Source organism: Peromyscus leucopus, chromosome 1 (assembly GCF_004664715.2).
Source record: "Peromyscus leucopus breed LL Stock chromosome 1, UCI_PerLeu_2.1, whole genome shotgun sequence".
NCBI lineage: Eukaryota > Metazoa > Chordata > Mammalia > Rodentia > Cricetidae > Peromyscus > Peromyscus leucopus.
The window spans coordinates 41,888,066-41,899,644 of NC_051063.1; the positions used below are offsets into that span (position 1 = coordinate 41,888,066).

Sequence of the window (11,579 nt, forward strand, 5' to 3'; positions counted from 1 at the left end):
GCCTCAGACTCATAGAGATCCACCTGCCTCTGCTTCCTGAGTGCTGGCATTAAAGGCCTGTGCCACCACACCTGGCATGTGCCCATGAACTTTAAGGACCTCACTGAGACCAAGGCCAAGGAACACAGCATTAGATGCCTGCCCATCACTGGAAGGCCATATGAGGGCAAGCAGCTATACTCTTTACCCCTATGGAGATAAACATCGACTGTAACATTGTCTTCATGAAAGGTGAGAAGGACCGGGTCCCCAATCCCTGCAGAGCCTCATCCACATGACCATGTAGACTGTATGTGTGTGGATTGGCCAGGCCCTGCTTCCAAGATGGACGTGGCGTGAGCCAACAATGCCTTAAGCTGATCCCTAGCTCTGGCAATGGAAATATTCCTGCTGTTCTCAACTTTGGTCAAAGAAGCTTCTTATTGCAGTGGGTAGTTGTTGGTAGTGCACAGACTCATAACCCTTCAAAATGTTCAGAACACATGATTAGGAGTGCTCAGGTAAAAGGTGAGACATCTATATCAACCAACCCTGCCTACAAAAAAAGGGACATCTTAGAAGAGGAAAGTAAGAGTCAGAAGATGGGGAGGGGTGCTGTAAAATGCTTTCTTATGCATGGAACATTACTACCGTGTGCATAAACTCAGAGTAGCTGTGATTATCTGCACAAGATTTAGTCATGAAAAAATTCCAGCATGAGTTATGGTGAGTCTATCATAGGCCCCATGCCTAGCTGAGGAACTACTGGCAGTTGATGGTTGCTGGGGGAGTAACAGTTACTTTGTTCTGAAAAAGTAGGATCCCATGGCCCAGAAGAAGACTCAGCAGTCATGTCCTTATAAGGAGCACTAACTGGACACAATGGGTTACATAAAACAAAATATTTTAAAGAAGACATGAATTTTGGAAGGAAATATGCTGTAGGCACCCTAGAACAAGTTCAAAGGGAAGACAGAAAAGTAGTTTTGATCAAGGTATGTTGGTTTGTATATGTAAAAATTAATGCTTTAACCGGTGGTTATTTGGCAGAATAGGCCACCAAGGAAGGATGTAACATGTGACATGACTTTAGGCATGCATCTGTACACCCCAAATTCACACACAGCACATAGTCTCCCCCCCAAACAGGACAGTCTCTTCTGGACTTACTACACTGGTCTCTTGAGATTTAGCTTGCTCAAAGGAGGCAGTCAACAGTAGCCCCTGGGCTTCACCTGCTCCAGCTGCAGCTGGGTGAATCTAAGCACAGTCTGCCAGCATCCTGATAACTGGTAACTTCCCAAAATGCTCACACATGTCTGGGCAGTCCCTCCAGCTTTGCTACATGGAATCAGTAGATGGGAATGTTTTTAAAGGTGTCCATGGACTGTGGCCACCTCAGAAACACAGAGCTAGCTCCTACACGACTTTCTGGATATGAGCAGAAAGGTTCAGGTTCAAAGAATGTTACTTATGACAATCCATGCTCTTTGAGCTTACCTTTCCATTCAATTATCCACCTCAATGTCCCTTCAAAGATGCACTGGAGAGATGGCTCAGCTGTTAAGAGTGCTGGTTGTTCTTTCAGAAGTCCAGAGTTCAGTTCCCAGCACCTACATGGTGGCTCACAAACATCTGTAACTCCAGTTCCAGGGTACTCAACACCCTCCTCTGACTTCCTTGGGTATGCAGGTAAAACACTTGTGCAATTAAAAAATTTTTTAAGGGAATAGGCTGTTTTATTTTAAAGTTTTTCTGCAGTGTATTGAAGCCTAAACATAATAGGGATGTTAGACTCTGGGGTATCCTCAGAGCTTTCCCACATATATTTTCCAAATAAGTTTTCTTCTGAGTACAGGTGGTCTGGTGTCTAATACAGTCAATGTAAAGTCGAAGTTTTTCCCAATGTGGCTTCTCTGATGCTCAATTAAATGAGCATGTGACATGGGATATTTTCCCACACTCCTTGAATTAGAAATCAATTATTCTGTATTATGAAAAAACACTATTGCCATATTCAGCATGGCTTGATCTTGGAGACCGGACTGAGATAGCCAGGGAACAAAGAAAGGACAGGCATACAGACACGTACAGAAAATCTGGGGTTGGGTAGGCTGTGTTTGCCCTAATGGGGCAGCCCCAACTACAACGGCAGCAACCAGAACCTAAGCATATTTGTTGTGGACATCTGATTCAAGGAGCCATATTTATTTTATACATCTTATACAGGTCCAGCTCATCTCATTAGGAGATCTCTGTAGGGGAGCAGTCTCGGGCTGTAAGCATCCTGGAGAAGGATACTGAGGTTGATGTTTTCTGTACACTCTCTCAGCAATTGCATACAGACCAGAGGAAGGCTTTGCCAATTTTCTTAGCCAGACTTTGCCGAATCCCATGAATCTGAGCTATTGGAATACACATTCACTCAGGACTCCATCCTCTCCTAACACATTCACTCAGGGCTTTTTCCATTCCCCACACACCATGACTTAAGCACTTTATAGAAGGGCTTTTTGAGTTCACTGTTCTAGAGAGATAAAAGTCCATCTTGGCAGGCATGATTATAGGATCAAAAGCTGAGGGCTTAAATCTTCAAACATAATCACAAAGCAGAGAGAGAGAGAGAGAGAGAGAGAGAGAGAGAGAGAGAGAGAGAGAGAGAGCAATAGAGTACATTGGGAATGACATGAGGGTTTGAAACTTCAAAGCCCACCCCCACCGTTATAATTCCTGGAGGAAGGCCACATCTCCTATACAACCCAAACACCACCACCAACTAAAGACTGAGTATTGTATTCAAATGCCAGAGCCTGTGGGGGAAATTTCTCATTCAAACCACTACAGAAGGGTTTTGTCTTAGGGTTTTTCTTGCTGTGAAGAGACACCATGGGCTGGAGAGATGACTCAGTGGTTAAGAGCACTGGCTGTTCTTCCAGAGGTACTGAGTTCAATTCCCAGCAACCACATGGTGGCTCACACCATTGGTAATGAGATCTGGTGCCCTCTTCTGGCGTGCAGGCATACATGCAGACAGAACACTGTATACATAATAAATAAATAAATCTTAAGAGAGAGACAGAGAGCATGACCACAGCAACTCTTATAACAAAACATTTGATTGAGGTGACTCGCTTACAGTTTCAGAGGTTCAGTCCATTATCATCGTGGCAGGGAGTATGGCAGCATGCAGGCTGACATGAGGCTGGAGGAATAGCTGAGAGTCCTACATCTTGCAGGAAGTCAACTGACAGACACACTGAGGGGAGCTTGAGCAAAAGAGACCTCAAAGCCAGTCCCCACAATGACAGACTTTCTCCAACAAGGCCATACCTCCTAACAGTGCCATTCCCTTTGGGGGCCATTTTCTTTCAAACCACCACAGGTTTCTCACCAGTGTGGATTCCTTGGTACACAATGTAGCCAGAACTGCAGTTAAATGCTATCTCTTAGCCCATAGACCAAAAGTCTTGCCCCCTTATATATATATATATTATATATATATTTACTGATGCCTAGTTAATTTGTCAGCACTTGGGTCCTCTGCAAGTGCAGTCTGCACTCTTAACTTCTGAGTCTTCTCTGTGGCCCACCCCTTTAATTTCCTTGAGGAGCTACTCCACGTTTAAAGCCACTCTGGACCACCAGAATACCTATACTACCTCCATTAAAGCAGCTCCTAGGTTTCCATAGTGGATATCAACCTTTCAAAGATGTGGAAATTGGGATAGTCTTTAGCTACAGTTAACACTGTATCACATATTAGTGTATGTTCGCCATTGGATGACTGATCCTACCGCATCATTCTCATGTCACTGTGACCAAAAGGCCTAAGGAGTTACTGGGAGAAATTCTGGCTCAGAGGTTCAGAGATTCCTTCATGATGGGAGGGCAAAGCAGAGCACACCACATTATGGTGGGCAGGAAGAAGAGGGAGAGGAATACAGGTAGAGGTCAGGGCAAGATATAGGCCACAAGGATAGACATTCCCTGGGGGGGGGTTATATCTCTACACTTACAGAATTGGAGGCCCTGGTCCTCAGAGGGACCACCTTGGGATGGGACACTTGTAGCTTCTGATCCCAATTTCACATCTTCAAAAGCCACATCTTGACTTTTTAGACTATTTGATAGGTATCTGCCAGGCCACAATCACAGGCCTGACTTGGGCTGATGTCCTAAAGTTGTCTCTCAAGGTCCACTTCCAACATTTTCGTATGGTGTATTAGTCCGGGTTCTGTAGAGGAATAAAACTGATATGATTTATTGGGGTGGCTTACGGGCTTGTCTAGCTAGTCCAACAGTGGTTGTGCTGTGACAGAAAGATCAAGAATCCAGTAGGCTCTGGATGTCTCAGATGGTCCTCAGTCTATTCCAGCAAAGTGCTGCCTTAGCAACAGAGGTATGAATTTGCCCGAGAGTGAGGACCAGCAGGCAAAACCAAAAAGCTTCCTTCTTTTGTGTCCTTTCTTGTGGACTATCCCCAGAAGGTGTAGCCCAGATTTATGGCGGAGGGGGGAGAGGTGTGCTTCCCATCTCAAATGATCTAATCAAGAAAATTCCCCAGAGCTGTGCCCAGCTGCTTAGATTCTAGCGGATTCCAGATGAAGTCAGCTTGACAACAAAGATTAGCTTTAGCTTTAGATTAGATTTGCTTCTTTCTTTGGTTTCCGGTTATCCTGGCGGTGCCCAAGAGAAAAGTTACTATCACTTAAGCCAGGATCTGGGTAAACTAGTTTTGAAACATGAGAAAAAGGGAAAGCCAAGCAGCTCATGCTTTTCCTGGGCCCCAAGAATGAAAGACGTTGATGGATACATTATATATATCAGCCAACAATTCTGTATTTTAAGTAGTATATTGTCACTCTTTCCTTTTTAACAAGTTCTCTCTGGAGTCTGCATACTGACCTCATTCCATTAGTTCAAATCCATACCATGTAAATAAGGGCTATTCAAAACTCCTTTAAAATGTTCATCTCTGCCAGGTATAGTGGTACATACCCTTAAATGCAGCACTGGGGACGCAGAGATAGGAAAATCACCATGAGTTCGAGGCCAGCATGGCTTGATCTCCATAGTGAGTTCCAGGCAAGCACAACTACACAGTAAGACCCTGCCTCAAAATCTACAAATACAGCTCGGCAGTGGTGGCACTGCCTTTAATCCCAGCACTAGGGAGGCAGCAGGCGGATCTCTGTGAGTTCGAGGCCAGCCTGGTCTACAGAGCGAGATCCAGGAAAGGCACAAAGCTACACAGAGAAACCCTGTCTAGAAAAAAAAAATACTACAAATACATTAATAAACAAACTGAATAAATAAATAAAATGTTTACCTCTGTGGAGAATTAACTAATCTCCACTTTGACATACATATTCCAGAACTTGCCAGAGCAGCGGTAGACATACCATAATGCCTATGAGCTCTTTGCTGGTTTAATGCCGAGTGTGCAAGAGCAGCGCCCATCTGAGGCTGGGTGGTGAGACTCTCTCGGCTTCTGTTATCCCCCTCACAACTTGTCTACCAGCATTTTGACCAGCTTTCCAACAAGTGATCTGCCTTTACATTGGGAAGGACCTTGATTTTCATTAAAAATGGATATGTCTTTAACTTTCTGACTCTGTACTTGTAAGGTAAGATGACACCCCCCCCCAACCCACCTACCCCCAATCAGTATAGAACGCACTCAGACACCAAATTCTTAGCACAAAGGAGATTTATTACCCTGGAGGGGCAAGCAGGGGGCAGGAGGAGACTGCAAAAACAGACAGCAAACAGCAGCAGCAGCAGCAGCAGCACCAATCAGATGTTTTTGCAGGAGTGGGTCTTGAAGGAGAAAAGGGGACGTCTGTGCTAGGTGAGTTGGTTAACCCTGCTTGGACATGGTAGCCAAATAATGAACTTTGATAGCTGCCCCATGGCGTCTTGTCTCAGGAGTGAGTCAGTGGCCAAATAAGGGAATGGGCCTTGGGGGCTAGCTTTAGGAATACAACCAAATAGTTTTTTGCAAGGGGGAGAAGTGGAAAAGGGAAAACCTGTCAGCGCCATGTTTGCCATGCTCTGACCCATCCATGCTCTGACCCATCCATGCTCTGACCCGGGTTTGCCATGTTCAGGCCTGTTAAGGGAGCCCTCCAATGCTTGTGTTTCTTCAACAGTTTCAAGATGATTTCTGTGCAATAAAGAAATGATGGCTGCTCCTGTGAGAGACACATGTAGCACACTTGTTTCTACAGTTGACTCTGTCCACGTTTTCCATTTTCAACAGGCTCCTAAAGCCTGAAGATCTCAGCATGACGCCTTAAGTCTGCCTGGGGACAGACAAAAGGGTGATTTTTGGAACATTCTTCACCTCGTCTGAAGGTAAACAATTCTCTGACCAGGGTTTCAGGACAGACTAGTTTTGTTAGAGGTTATATTTCAGGCTACAGACCCTCATAAAAACAAGTAGAGGGCCTGTGAACACTTCTCATTGAAGAGAAAGGAACTCACCTCACTTGTGTCTCACCCCCCAGAATACATTGCCTTACATATTCCACATGGAGGCAAGCTGGCGACTGCCTTGCATTTATACAGAGACCCCATTTGGTGCATGTCCCCAGTGCTGCTGTGGTTCTGGTGGTTTGTTTTATGGTCTGAATATTTTTCAGGTCATGACTCCTGGGCTTCTCCATTGAAGTCCCAGCCAAGATCCTGCTGAGATGGCTAATACGAATGTGACAAGATCACCTAGGAGACGGCTTTATGCATTCCAGGGAGGGATTACCTAGATTGATTAGTCTGAGAGGGAAAAGCCCTGCCTTAACTATGGACATGGTACTATTCTATAGGGTGTACTCATAGACTAAATAAAAAGGAGAGAAAGTGAGGATTCCTTTCACTGCCCATTTTCCCACATCCACTCTCAGAAAACAACAGCACCAGAAGGAAACAATGATGTACATTATCTGTGCTCAATACACTCACATCTCTAGTGGCATGAAGCCAGATATCACACAGACAGTTTCGGTGTTCACCTTCTGACCACTGCAGGTAGCCTTTTGCCTACCCAGGCTGCACCCTAGAAGGTGTCATCTTTGACTTGCTTAACACTGTTCCATGATTTAAGAAGTACAGGACCAACCCTGGTGATGAAGAGAAATGTGGTGGGAAGTCCCTGATCAAGCTGAACTTTGCAAAGACTAGGGAAGGGTGGTACCACTGTTGAGCGCTATTCTCTGCATTCACTGACAACACCCACATTGTGGCCGTCAGGACAACTAGCTATGAATGGCTGCAACTATGAATCAGTGGAGCAGCCGAATATCCGGGCCACGAACTCAAGGGCCTGCTGACTGATGAACCATTTTTCTAGGCAAGGAAGGAATCATCACCGTGCCAGACTCCACCCACTTGGACAAGTTCAATATCTCAAATTTCTTCCATGTGAAGAGCATAAAAAGTAAGACATACAGACGAGGCAAAGGTCAGCTAGGATCTATCTTATTATTTAAGATATACCAATGATAAGACCTGAGAGACACTCCAGCATCTCCACAGGGGATTCAAGAGAAATGAAATCTTGGCAGTCACCACGAAGTCACCTGAGAAGAGAAAGATGGACCGGCTGAATGCTGTCCCCTATTCAAAGGGAAAGCTCAGCACATCCTTCACCTGCACTGCCCTGGTGCCATAGGCCATACACGAAGTGGCTGTCATAGATAAAGATGTACTGAGCTACCAGCTTATCATGAAGGTCTACATGAGGTTGCCCACCAACAAGGGAGACCTTAGCCTAGACCATGCTGTGACCTGACCCCCAGAGCCTGAAAGAACTTCATCAAGCTGTATTTGGAAGTTTTCCTGTGTCCCAAACAGCCAGCGGTCAGGAAAAATCTCTCCCACTTGCGTCCCCCAAGTGAACACACAGAAGCTTATATTAATTATAACTGCTCAGTCATTTGCTCAGGCTTATTACTGACTAGCTTTTACACTTAAATTAACCCATAATCCTTATCTATGTTTAGCCACGTGGCTTGGTACCTTTTCTCAGTTCTGCCTTATCATCTTGCCTCCTCTGTGTCTGGCTGGTGACTCCTGACTCAGCCTTCCTCTTCCCAGAATTCTCCTTGTCTGCTTGACCCACCTATACTTCTTGTCTGACTACTGGCCAATCAGCGTCTCATTAAACCAGTGTACAAAAACATTATCCCACAGCTTAAAGCTGGACTAGAAGTACTATTATGATGGCACCATCTTTCACAGGTCCATCGGGAACTTTGTGATCTAAGGGTGGGGGTGACCCTACTGGTACAGGCAGTGAGTACTACTATGGCAAACCTTTCAAAGATGAGTTCCGGCCCAATCTATCACACACAGACCATGGAGTGCTCAACGTGGCCAATTGTGGGCCCTACGCCCACCAATATCAGTTATCACGTTACATTCTTGTGCTTACCTGGATAAGAAGCATACCACCTTTGAATGAGTTGTTGGGAGTTTTGACATGATGGTAGGTATGGAGAATGTGGAAAGTGGCCCCCAAACTAACTGCCCTAATGAAGAAGCACGCAACCATGGTGTTTGTAGATCCATATGAGGAGGCAGATGCCCAGATATCCCAGGAGTGGAAGAAGACACAGCACCAGGTGGCCCCAGAGGCCAAGGTCAAGATGAGCCAGTCCCAGCCTAGAAGTCATGTCCCTCAGACATACCACCAGGGAATGGGGAGTACTTCCACCCAGCAGCAGAAGAGCCATCAACTAGCACAACTGTCCACATGGCCAAGAAAACCTAGCCAAGGTTTGGGGGTCTTTAGCTCCTGGTCCTGATCCCTCACCTTCCTACGGTGTTTTCAAACTTCTGAAGGGACAGTTATGACACTTCCTTCCTGTCACTAGCAGCTACATAACAGATGGGTCAGGAGTTGCAGGGAGGGTCCGTCTTCAATGGCCTCCAAGCTGTGTAAGGTCAGTCTAGAAATCTAAGCACACCTGTCCTTGTTAGGATTTTAGTAGAGATAGAAAGGGGACAAGGAGAAATTAGGAGTTAGTTAGTTAGAGCTTAGAAGACTCCCAGTGAAGTACTGAAGCCTAGCACTCTTAGAGAAGTACTAAGGCCTAGTAACACCCGAGGCTGTGTGGGAGTCTGGGAGGTGATGGTAGCAAAGGACAGCTGCACCTCAGCTCTGTTGTCTGGCAGAATCAGCAGGACCCACACAAACCAGCAAAATTGCTGAACATCATTCTGCACACAGAAGAATGGTAGAGAACTGACCGGTGGTTGAGCACCAGACCTTAGCTTTACCTACTGTATCTTTGGCAAGAAACAGTGGTTTCTATATCCCAGGCTCCTATCTTGGCTTAGTGCTTTTCTATCCCCTTGAAAAAAAAAATTCCATTTTGGAACCACTTCCTCCCTGTCCATTCTGCTTAGGGAAGAAGTCTACCCAATGGCAACCTATGGGGATCTTGGGAGTAGCAAATGCTTGGCTGTCTTCATCTAGTAAGCTGTGTGAGTCACAGCTTAGAGTAATAGATCTTTCTTTTCAGAAATCTAGAATTTGTAGCAAACTAGAATCTAGAATATTGAAGACATTTTGGATGGTAAAGAGAGTGTCACAAGCTAGTGGCATGGGGATGAAAGTGAGCTTATTATGTGAACAAAACTAAAAAGGGATTTCTCCCTCACACCATGGAAGACAAACTGTAAAGCAATTAAGGCTCTAAAGAAAATGCAGTTAATTAAAGTCAGTGAGAACCTAAGGAAGAAGCTCAGTGAGGAGAGTACTAGACCCAGCACAAGGGAGGACATGCACTTAAGAGTCCCTGACAAAAACAGATCAAGCCTTAGCAACAAGTGATGGATGTTTCTCTGAGTTTAGTGTGAGGCTAGATTTCTTAAGTTAGATCTGCTCCCAGCCAAACAGGCTCATGGCAAAACCTGAGCTTTCCCCACTGATGAGTCTAGATCCTAAGTTCACAGGCTGAGAGAGCACATAGAACACAGGTGAGCCCCAGCCCATGAACCCATTCATTGCCCATGTATGCAGCATGAAATAATTTTTATTTAAATAGCCAACTGCTGATGTGGCCCCCATCTCCACCCCTTCAAACTCTGTCTCTCAAGCCTCAAAGCAATATGACCAGAGAGTAGGGCCTGGAGATTCCAACATCAAGATTAACATAAGAAAGAGACCAGATTGTAGAGAGACCTGAAGCCATACTCATCTTGGCTTCATCTAAGTAACAGAGTACTCTGGGCATGATGGCTAATCTTGATTATCAACTGCTACGTCTGGATTCCACTAAAACCCAAGCAGCTGGGCACACCTAAGAGGGATTTTCTCAAGTGGATCATTTGAAGTGGAAAGACCCACCCTAAATCTGAGCCACACCTTCTGGTGGCAGCCTATATAAAAGGACATAAAAGAAGAAAGATTTTGCTTTTGGCCTGCTTGCACTCATACTCAAGAATAAGCCCATCTACCCTGTTGCTGAGGCATTTCTTCACTGGTATTAGAAGCTGTTGCTTCAGGTTCCAACACAGACTGGAGATTCTCTAGAAATGCCCTGGGACTCCAACACCAAATTGGGAGTGCTGAGACATCCAGCTCATGGTCTGAACAACTATAGATTCCTGGCCTTTCTGTCAAGCAAAAGTAGCCATTGTTGGACTACTCGGACCACAGCCTATAAGCCACTTCAATCACACACACACACACATACACACACCACACCACCACCACCAACACACCACACCACACCCAATACTCTTGGACATTCAAGTAGTCAAAAAAAAAAAATTGCCACTACCTCTTTACCTTTTCCTGGTAAGCCAGTATGCTCAAAATGGTTAAATTAAACAAAAACAACAAAAGAGAAAACTTGGCTCCTCCATTTTTCATCTTCAGTCTTGTGCATCTATTTGACATTAAACTACATGCATATACGACACTTCTTTTTTTCTTGAAAATACTGTAAAAGATGACTTCTTAGCAACTGGTTGAAAACAGCATGGTAGAAACACTCAGTCATCGCAGCTGATTCTAGATCCAAGAGTCTGTGTTCATCTGTGATTAGTGAGTAAAGAAAGAGCCGAAGACTTTTAAAACCAATGTTTATTTTTATATTGCAATTGATGAGTCCTTGACAAGCAGCCTTCCAAGGCTGACTTGAAAGGACTCTACATAAATGGTTACACTGTATCTCTGGTAGATACCTTTCAGAAACTGCAGTAATTGAGTTCATTATGAGAGAAGGTGCGTGTGGATTGGCTGAGGAAGAAAAGACCAACATATCACATATAAATTCACAAAGGGCTGAAGTTATACACTGGAAACAATGAAGTGATTCCGATGGTAAAGTATCGACGGTGATGATCCAAGTGGACAATTCAAATAAAACTGTCACATGATATGATTAGTTTTAAAAAAGGAAAGCAAGGTTGAGGATGTCATTCCCAAAAGCTGAGACCATGATTCAATCATACCTGCACACCAAGAACATATCTGACCAAGGAGGTCCTTCTCCTTGTTCATCATCTCACTTTCTCCAGAGCACTTAATGCTCTGAACGCTTCCTATGTATTGGCTTACACACATAAAGCCTATCACCCTCCCAGAATGA

General features: G+C 44.8%; 1 pseudogene; it reads left to right on the forward strand.

The window, feature by feature from the left end:
* Positions 1 to 7,570: 7,570 nt before the first annotated feature.
* Positions 7,571 to 8,783, forward strand: LOC114684562 (annotated as a pseudogene).
* Positions 8,784 to 11,579: the final 2,796 nt, after the last annotated feature.